Below are 7,398 nucleotides of genomic sequence, written 5' to 3'. Positions count from 1 at the left end.
ATGTAATATATATATATATATATATATATATATATATATATATATATATATATATAAAGATATATATATATATATATATATAATTAAAAGGTAAAAAAAAAAATTAAGAAAATATTTTTTAATTATTTTTTCTTCTTTAAAATTTGTCTATCATAAAAAAAACTATAGAAAAAGACAAAACAAATATAAGACAAATTAAAAAGTAAAAAAAAATTATTAGAATAAGTTTTTTATATTATTTTTCTCTTTAAAATTTGTCAACCGAAAATATGGAGAAAAAACTATAATTCATGGAAAGAATAGAAGAACCAAAAAGTTAACCAAAAAGCAAAAAGAAACAAAAAATACTAGTAACTAATAGAAACGGAAGTTAGTAAAGAGCCCATAATAAAATGTCAACCAATTAAAAAGATAAATTCAAATAATAATAATAAAAACAAAAAATGAATTCTCAATGTTAAACTATGGTTAAGTAGAAAAAAATTTGGTCAAAAACAAAATAATAAGTAGTCAAAAGCAAAATTGAATGAGTAATACTATGAGTAATACTAAGAGTAATACTAAAGTTAATCGATAGAAAGTTGTATACAATTATGTAATACTAAAGACAACTAGTAAGATAGTTACTTTGTTTAAAGAACGGGGAACTTGCTGGGTAATGAAAATAAATTTTCAAACTGTTTTCTGATAAAAGTATTTGTAAATATATATATGATAGAAATATGTGATTCAGTTGATTGATAGATAGTTCTATGCACCTGTGCAATACCAAAAACAACTGGTAATAAGATAGTTACTTTGTTTAAAGAATGGGGGACTTGTTTGGTAGTGAAAATGAATTTTCAAACAGTTTTCAGGTAAAAATATTTGTAAATATATATATGATAGAAATATATGATTCAGTTGATTGATAGAAAGTTGTATTCACTTGTGTAATACTAAAGACAATTCTGAATAAGATAGTTACTTTGTTTAAAGAATGGGGGACTCGGTAATGAAAATGATTTTTCAAACTGTTTTCAGGTAAAAGTGTTTGTAAATATATATGATAGAAATATGTCATTCGATGGTTTTGAGATAGGTCAATCCCGATTAATGAAATTAATTGAGTTTTCATGAACATCAAACGTCGATACAGAGGGATCAAATCTCTTGAGAAACAAACATTTCCTCAAGTTTTGCACTCAAAGAAGAGGTTTGCATGAGATAGGTCAATCCCGATTAATGAAATTAATTGAGTTTTCATGAACATTAAACGTTGATATAGAGGGATCAAATCTCTTGAGAAACAAACATTTCCTCAAGTTTTGCACTCAAAGAAGAGGTTTGCACCTCAAGAGATTTGATCCTGTTGAGATTTTCAGTTTTAATGAAATAGGAAAAAATCTCAGTAGGTGACAACAATCAGACTGTGTTCCTATATTAGCTCTATTTTGTTGGGAGAGAGTTAATGCATCCTATATTTGTTATAAGAGGATTTATGAGGCAGTTAGATTCTCTTAGTTATAAAACAGGTGTCCATACGGATTGGGGAGAGTGTGAGTGTTCGAGAGGATATTGATTCTCTTGTAATCTCCTGTTTTGATAATAAGATTGTCGATGCCTATGTTTGGTGGATGTAGCCTAGAATGGTTGGGTGAACCACGTTAAACTCCTGTGTTTTGTGATGTGTTTATATGCTGTTGCTTGTCTTTTATTTAGCTGCGCACAGATTGCTCCAACAAGTGGTATCAGAGTGAGTTGGAGGCACGGCGCAGCGGAGACGTGGCGGGCCCAGAACCTGGTTGTGGAACTGGTATATCAGACCAAGACAGTCGACGTGTTTCATCAAACTACGTGGCTGTGTGAGTTGCAGTCGACGTGTTGCCATCAAACTGTGTGCCCTGTTTGGTTGAACGTTGGTTGGTGTGCAGCATTAACTTATGAACGGCGCTCCCAACCAAAAACATTCCATTGCTGTGTCATAAAGTAATCTACGCTCCATTGCTACGTAATAAAGGAATGTGGGTAGGTGATTTGGAATTTGCGCACGCATCAGTTCTCAAAGAGAACCGGAACACCGTTGAAATAACGCGTGAAACTCCACGTGACATCCTTTGCTGCGGTGGATTAAACTTTGCCATGGACCTGCGTGTTAATGCCAGATGCGTATTGTATTGATTGTTGGTGCGTATTAATTGCCAGAACATGCAGAAAAAAGCATGAGTGGCGGTAGCGTATTGCTGTTTTGAGTTTTTTTGTTTTGGGATTGGCGCGGATTATGGTAAAACAGTAGCGCCAACAAACATAAAGGTGCAAATAAGGCTTTATTAAGTGCGCCAGTGCGCCAATTTCCTAATTAGCGCAGATCCAAAGGGGATAGTCACGCCATTTTTGTAACTCTAAGCATTTTTGCTGCTGGCGTGGATTTGCTGGAGTGATGAGAGCACCAACGCGCCAAAATTGGTAAACATTGCGTTGGTAAAAAATTGCAATTGTTTTTTTGGGTTTTTGTAATTTGCACAGCAACAATTTTTTTTTTTTTTTTTTTAAAGGCAAAGGCAGTGTAATATAAGGCATAGGCGACTTGTATATATTAACTTCTGTTATTTAAAAGTTAGATTTGGAGATTCTTTTTTGTTTTTATATGAGATGGCGAAATCTCAGAGTGCTCGGTTTGAAATTGAGAAGTTTAACGGCAAAAACAATTTCGAGATCTGGAAGGTAAAGATGCATGATCTCCTGGTATATCAAGGCGTGGCAAAGGCGCTGTCAGGAAGATCCAAATTGCCTTACCCCGTGACAGATGATGAATGGAATGAATTGGATGGAAAAGCCTTGAGCGGTATTCGACTGTGTTTGGTTGATGATGTTTTATTTAACATCGTGTCAGAGAAGACTGTTGCTGGTTTGTGGACGAAGTTGGAGAAGCTGTATATGACAAAATCCTTGACAAATCGGATTCTCCTGAAGCGGCAACTATACAGTTTGCGAATGAAGGAAGGTACTTCCATTACTGATCATTTGAATGTTTTTAATACTCCAATTAGAAAGCATAGAAGTAAAATTTGAATCCGAGGATGAAGCCATAACTTTATTGTGCTCGTTGCCTGAGTCGTGGGATCATTTTGTTACTTCTATAAGTCTCAGTTCATCCGAAACCATTGAATTGATGATGTTGTCGGAGCTTTGTTGTCCGAGGAGACCAGGAAGCGGTTGAATGCTGACACCTCTACATCAGAGGCAATGATGGCTAGAGGTCATTCTAGAGAAAGACGCTCTGGTAAGCACATCGATTCGCGTTCAAAGTCAAAAGGAAAGAAGAGTAAAGTAAAGTGTTGGTTCTGCGGAAAATCGGGGCATTTGAAGAAGGATTGCTGGAAGCGACAACAAACTTCTAAAGAAGCTTCATCGACAGAGAAGAAGGAAGCAAATACGACCGATACAGGTTCGGCATCTGGTTCAGGTATGAGCGACGAAATCTTATCAGTTAATTTGTCAAATCATGATCAACATTGGTTGTTAGATTCTGAAGCATCAAACCACATGTGTATTCATAGAAAATGGTTTAAGACGTATAGATCAGTTAATGATGGAGTCATGTACATGGGTAATGATGTCACATCTAATATTGTGGGAATAGGGAGTATACAACTGCAAATGTTTGATGGGACAACCAAAATGTTAACTGATGTAAGACATGTACCAGATTTAAGGAAAAATCTAATTTCACTGGGAGCACTTGACACAAATGGATATAAAACTGTAATTCAAGGTGGAGTAATGAAAATTTACAAAGGTATTTTACTAGTAATGAAAGCTAAGAAAGTAGGAAATCTGTTTCAGTTAGAAGGAAGAACAGGGTCAGTTCATGTGTCTACGGTGTCTGAACATGACAGTAGTTCCATTCGCCTATGGCATCAAAGGTTGGGCAATATGAGCGAAAAAGGGTTAAAGATTTTGGCTGATCGCAAGTTACTTCCTAATCTAAGGTCTAGAAAGTTAGATTTCTGTAAACATTGTCTGTTTGGCAAACAAAGTAAGCAAAAGTTTAAAACAAGCAAACATACTAGTAAAGGAATACTTGATTATATCCATTCAGATGTTTGGGGTCCAGCACCTACAACCTCGTATGGTGGCTCGTCATATTTTGTATCGTTTATTGATGACTTTTCTAGGAAAGTGTGGGTATATATGTTGAAAAGGAAGTTTGATGTTTTTACAGTTTTCAAGCAGTTTAGAGCATTGGTAGAAAACATCACTGGTAGAACTATAAAATGTTTAAGAACTGACAATGGTGGTGAGTTTACCTCCAAGGAGTTTGACAACTATTGCAAGGATGTAGGGGTCAAGAGACATAAGACTACTGTTTATACTCCTCAGCAAAATGGAGTTGCTGAATGCATGAACAAGACTCTTTTGGAGAGAGCAAGGAGTATGCTGAGTAACGCTGGTTTGTAGAAGGAGTTGTGGACAGAAGTGGTGGCTACAGCTTGTTATGTGATAAATCGGTCGCCATCGACAGCGATAGGTTGCAAGATTCCTCAAGAGGTATGGAAAGGTCACCCTTGTGATTATTCTAAACTCAGAGTGTTTGGTTGTGATGCATATGCTCTAGTGCCTAAACATCAGCGAACTAAATTAGATCCAAAATCAAAAAGGTATATCTTTGTTGGGTATGGTGATGGAACAAAGGGATTTAGATTGTGGGATCCTACTACCCGCAAAATCATCATCAACAGAGATGTAAAGTTTGATGAATCCTCTCTTGTACAGTTAGATGTAGATAATAAGTTGAAACAGGATGATGTATCTAATTTTCAGCACATTTAGTTTGACAGCACTTCTAATGATAGTCATGATGACCATAGTTCAGATTCTAGTCATGAACAGGTTTCAGAATCAGATTATGAACAGGGTTCAGATGTAGGTCATGAACAGGTCTCAGATGGTGATCATGAAGAAGTTCCTATAGATGGTAGTCAGCTAATTGCGGAAGCACCATAAACATCCTTAAGGAGGTCTACAGGAATCAAACGCCCTCCTAGAAGGTATGATGATTATGTTACTTCAGTTGCTTTGACTGCTAACGATGATGAACCTTTGTGTTATCAGGAAGCTGTAGAAGGTCCAAAGAGTGACAAATGGAAAGCAGCCATGAAGGAAGAAATGATGGCCTTAGGTAAGAATGACACATGGGATCTGGTTGAACTTCCCAAAGGTAGGAAAACTGTGGGATGTAAATGGGTTTTCAAGGTGAAACGGGGTGTGAATGATACGGAGGACAGATACAAAGCGAGGCTGGTTGCAAAAGGGTTTTCTCAGAAAGCAGGCATTGACTTTCATGATATTTTTTCACCAGTTGTTAAAATAGTTTCAATTAGAATTGTGTTAGAGTTAGTTGCTTTGCTTGATTTAGAATTACAGCAACTAGATGTTAAGACTACTTTTTTACATGGAGATTTAGATGAGGAAATTTATATGGAACAACCGGAAGGGTTTGTTTAGCATCGCAATATGAAATTTGTCTGTTGGCTCAAGAAATCATTGTATGGTCTGAAGCAGTCGCCTCGACAATGGTACAAGAAATTTGATTCTTTCATGTTGAGTCAAAAATATATAAGAAGTGAATATGGTCATTGTGTTTACTTTAAGCAGTTAAGTAATGGCATGTTCATTATCTTAGTGTTGTATGTTGACGATATCCATTTAGCAAGAAAAAGCATTGAAGAAATCAACAGGTTAAAGACTCAGATGGCAAGGACATTTAATATGAAAGATCTAGGAGTAGCAAGACAGATTTTTGGCATGGAGATTTTCAGAGACAGGAGCAATGGTAAGCTGTGGCTATCACAACAGAAGTATGTTGAGAAAATACTTTTGAGGTTTGGTATGAACAATGTGAAGCCTTTGTCTGTCCCTTTAGCTTCCCATTTTAAGCTTTCTTCCAGTTTATGTCCTAATATAGATGAAGAAAAGGATTATATGTCTCGAATTCCATATGCCAATGTAGTAGGATGTTTGATGTATGTGATGGTTTGTATGTGACCAAATATTTCACATGCAGTTGGGGTTGTCAGCAGGTATATGGCAAATCTGGGTAAAGAACATTGGTGAGCAGTGAAATGGGTGCTTCGGTATTTGAGAGGCACAAGTAGTTATTGTATTACTTACAATAAGAGTGGTGAATCTATTTGTGGGTATGTTGATTCTGATTTTGCAGGTGATTTGGATAAGAGAAGATCAACTTCAGGGTATGTCTTTACTCTTGCAAGTGGAGCTATTAGCTGGATGTCAAAGCTACAAAAAATTGTTGCTTTATCCACTACTGAAGCAGAATACATTGCTGCTTCTCATGCCTGCAAAGAGGCGGTTTGGTTGAAAGGTTTGCTTGGTGAATTTGGTAGGTTACAGGACAACATCAAGTTACTTTGTGATAGTCAAAGTGCAATACATTTGGCTAAGAATCCAGCCTATCATAGTAAATCAAAGCATATTCCAATAAAGTACCATTTTGTAAGATAGGTTATCACTGAAAGGGGAGTCTCTCTTGAAAAGGTGCATACAAAGATCAACTGCACAGACATGTTCAAAAACCAGTTTTGTTAGAGAAGATGCGTTGGTGTTTGGCTTCTCTTGGCTTGCAGAAAAAATAAATAATAAAGAAACAGGGCATTAGGCTAATTGTTGTCAAGGTGGAGATTGTTGAGATTTTCGGTTTTAATAAAATAGGAAAAAATCTCAGTAGGTGACAACAATCAGATTGTGTTGCTATATTAGCTCTATTTTGTTGGGAGAGAGTTAATGCATCCTATATTTGTTGTGAGAGGATTTATGAGGCAATTAGATTCTCTTAGCTATAAGACAGGTGTCCATACAGATTGGGGAGAGTGTGAGTGTTCGAGAGGATATTGATTCTCTTGTAATCTCCTGTTTTGATAATAAGATTGCTGATGCCTATGTTTGGTGGACATAGCCCAGAATGGTTGGGTGAACCACGTTAAACTCCTGTGTTTTGTGATGTGTTTATATGTTGTTGCTTGTCTTTTATTTAGCTACGCACTGATTGCTCCAATAGATCCCTCTCAAGGCTTGATATGTAACATCCCCTAGTTGACTTTCCGTGTAAATAAAATAAGACCAAAGTCATGGGAAACATATTCCAATCTGAATGGTGGGCAAGCATTATAGTGGGCATCACTTGTTGTTTATTAATGGGTATGGAAATTGGCAAAGACATTGGCAAAGGCAAGAGGCAATAATTGGCATTTAATTATAAAAATAAAGAAAAAAAATGAGAAAATGAAGGTAAAGAGACACAAATATGCATGCAAGGGAAGTTAGATGAAAAATGAAGAAAAATGAGACATCAATAATAAAAATACATCAAAGAAACAATTGCTAATTTTTTTATAGTTT

This window comes from Pinus tabuliformis, chromosome 3_2 (assembly GCF_031772625.1).
Source record: "Pinus tabuliformis cultivar Carrire ecotype Pingquan chromosome 3_2, CPIR1, whole genome shotgun sequence".
NCBI lineage: Eukaryota > Viridiplantae > Streptophyta > Pinopsida > Pinales > Pinaceae > Pinus > Pinus tabuliformis.
The sequence above is the reverse complement of the archived record's forward strand: the minus strand, read 5'-3'. Positions refer to the sequence as shown.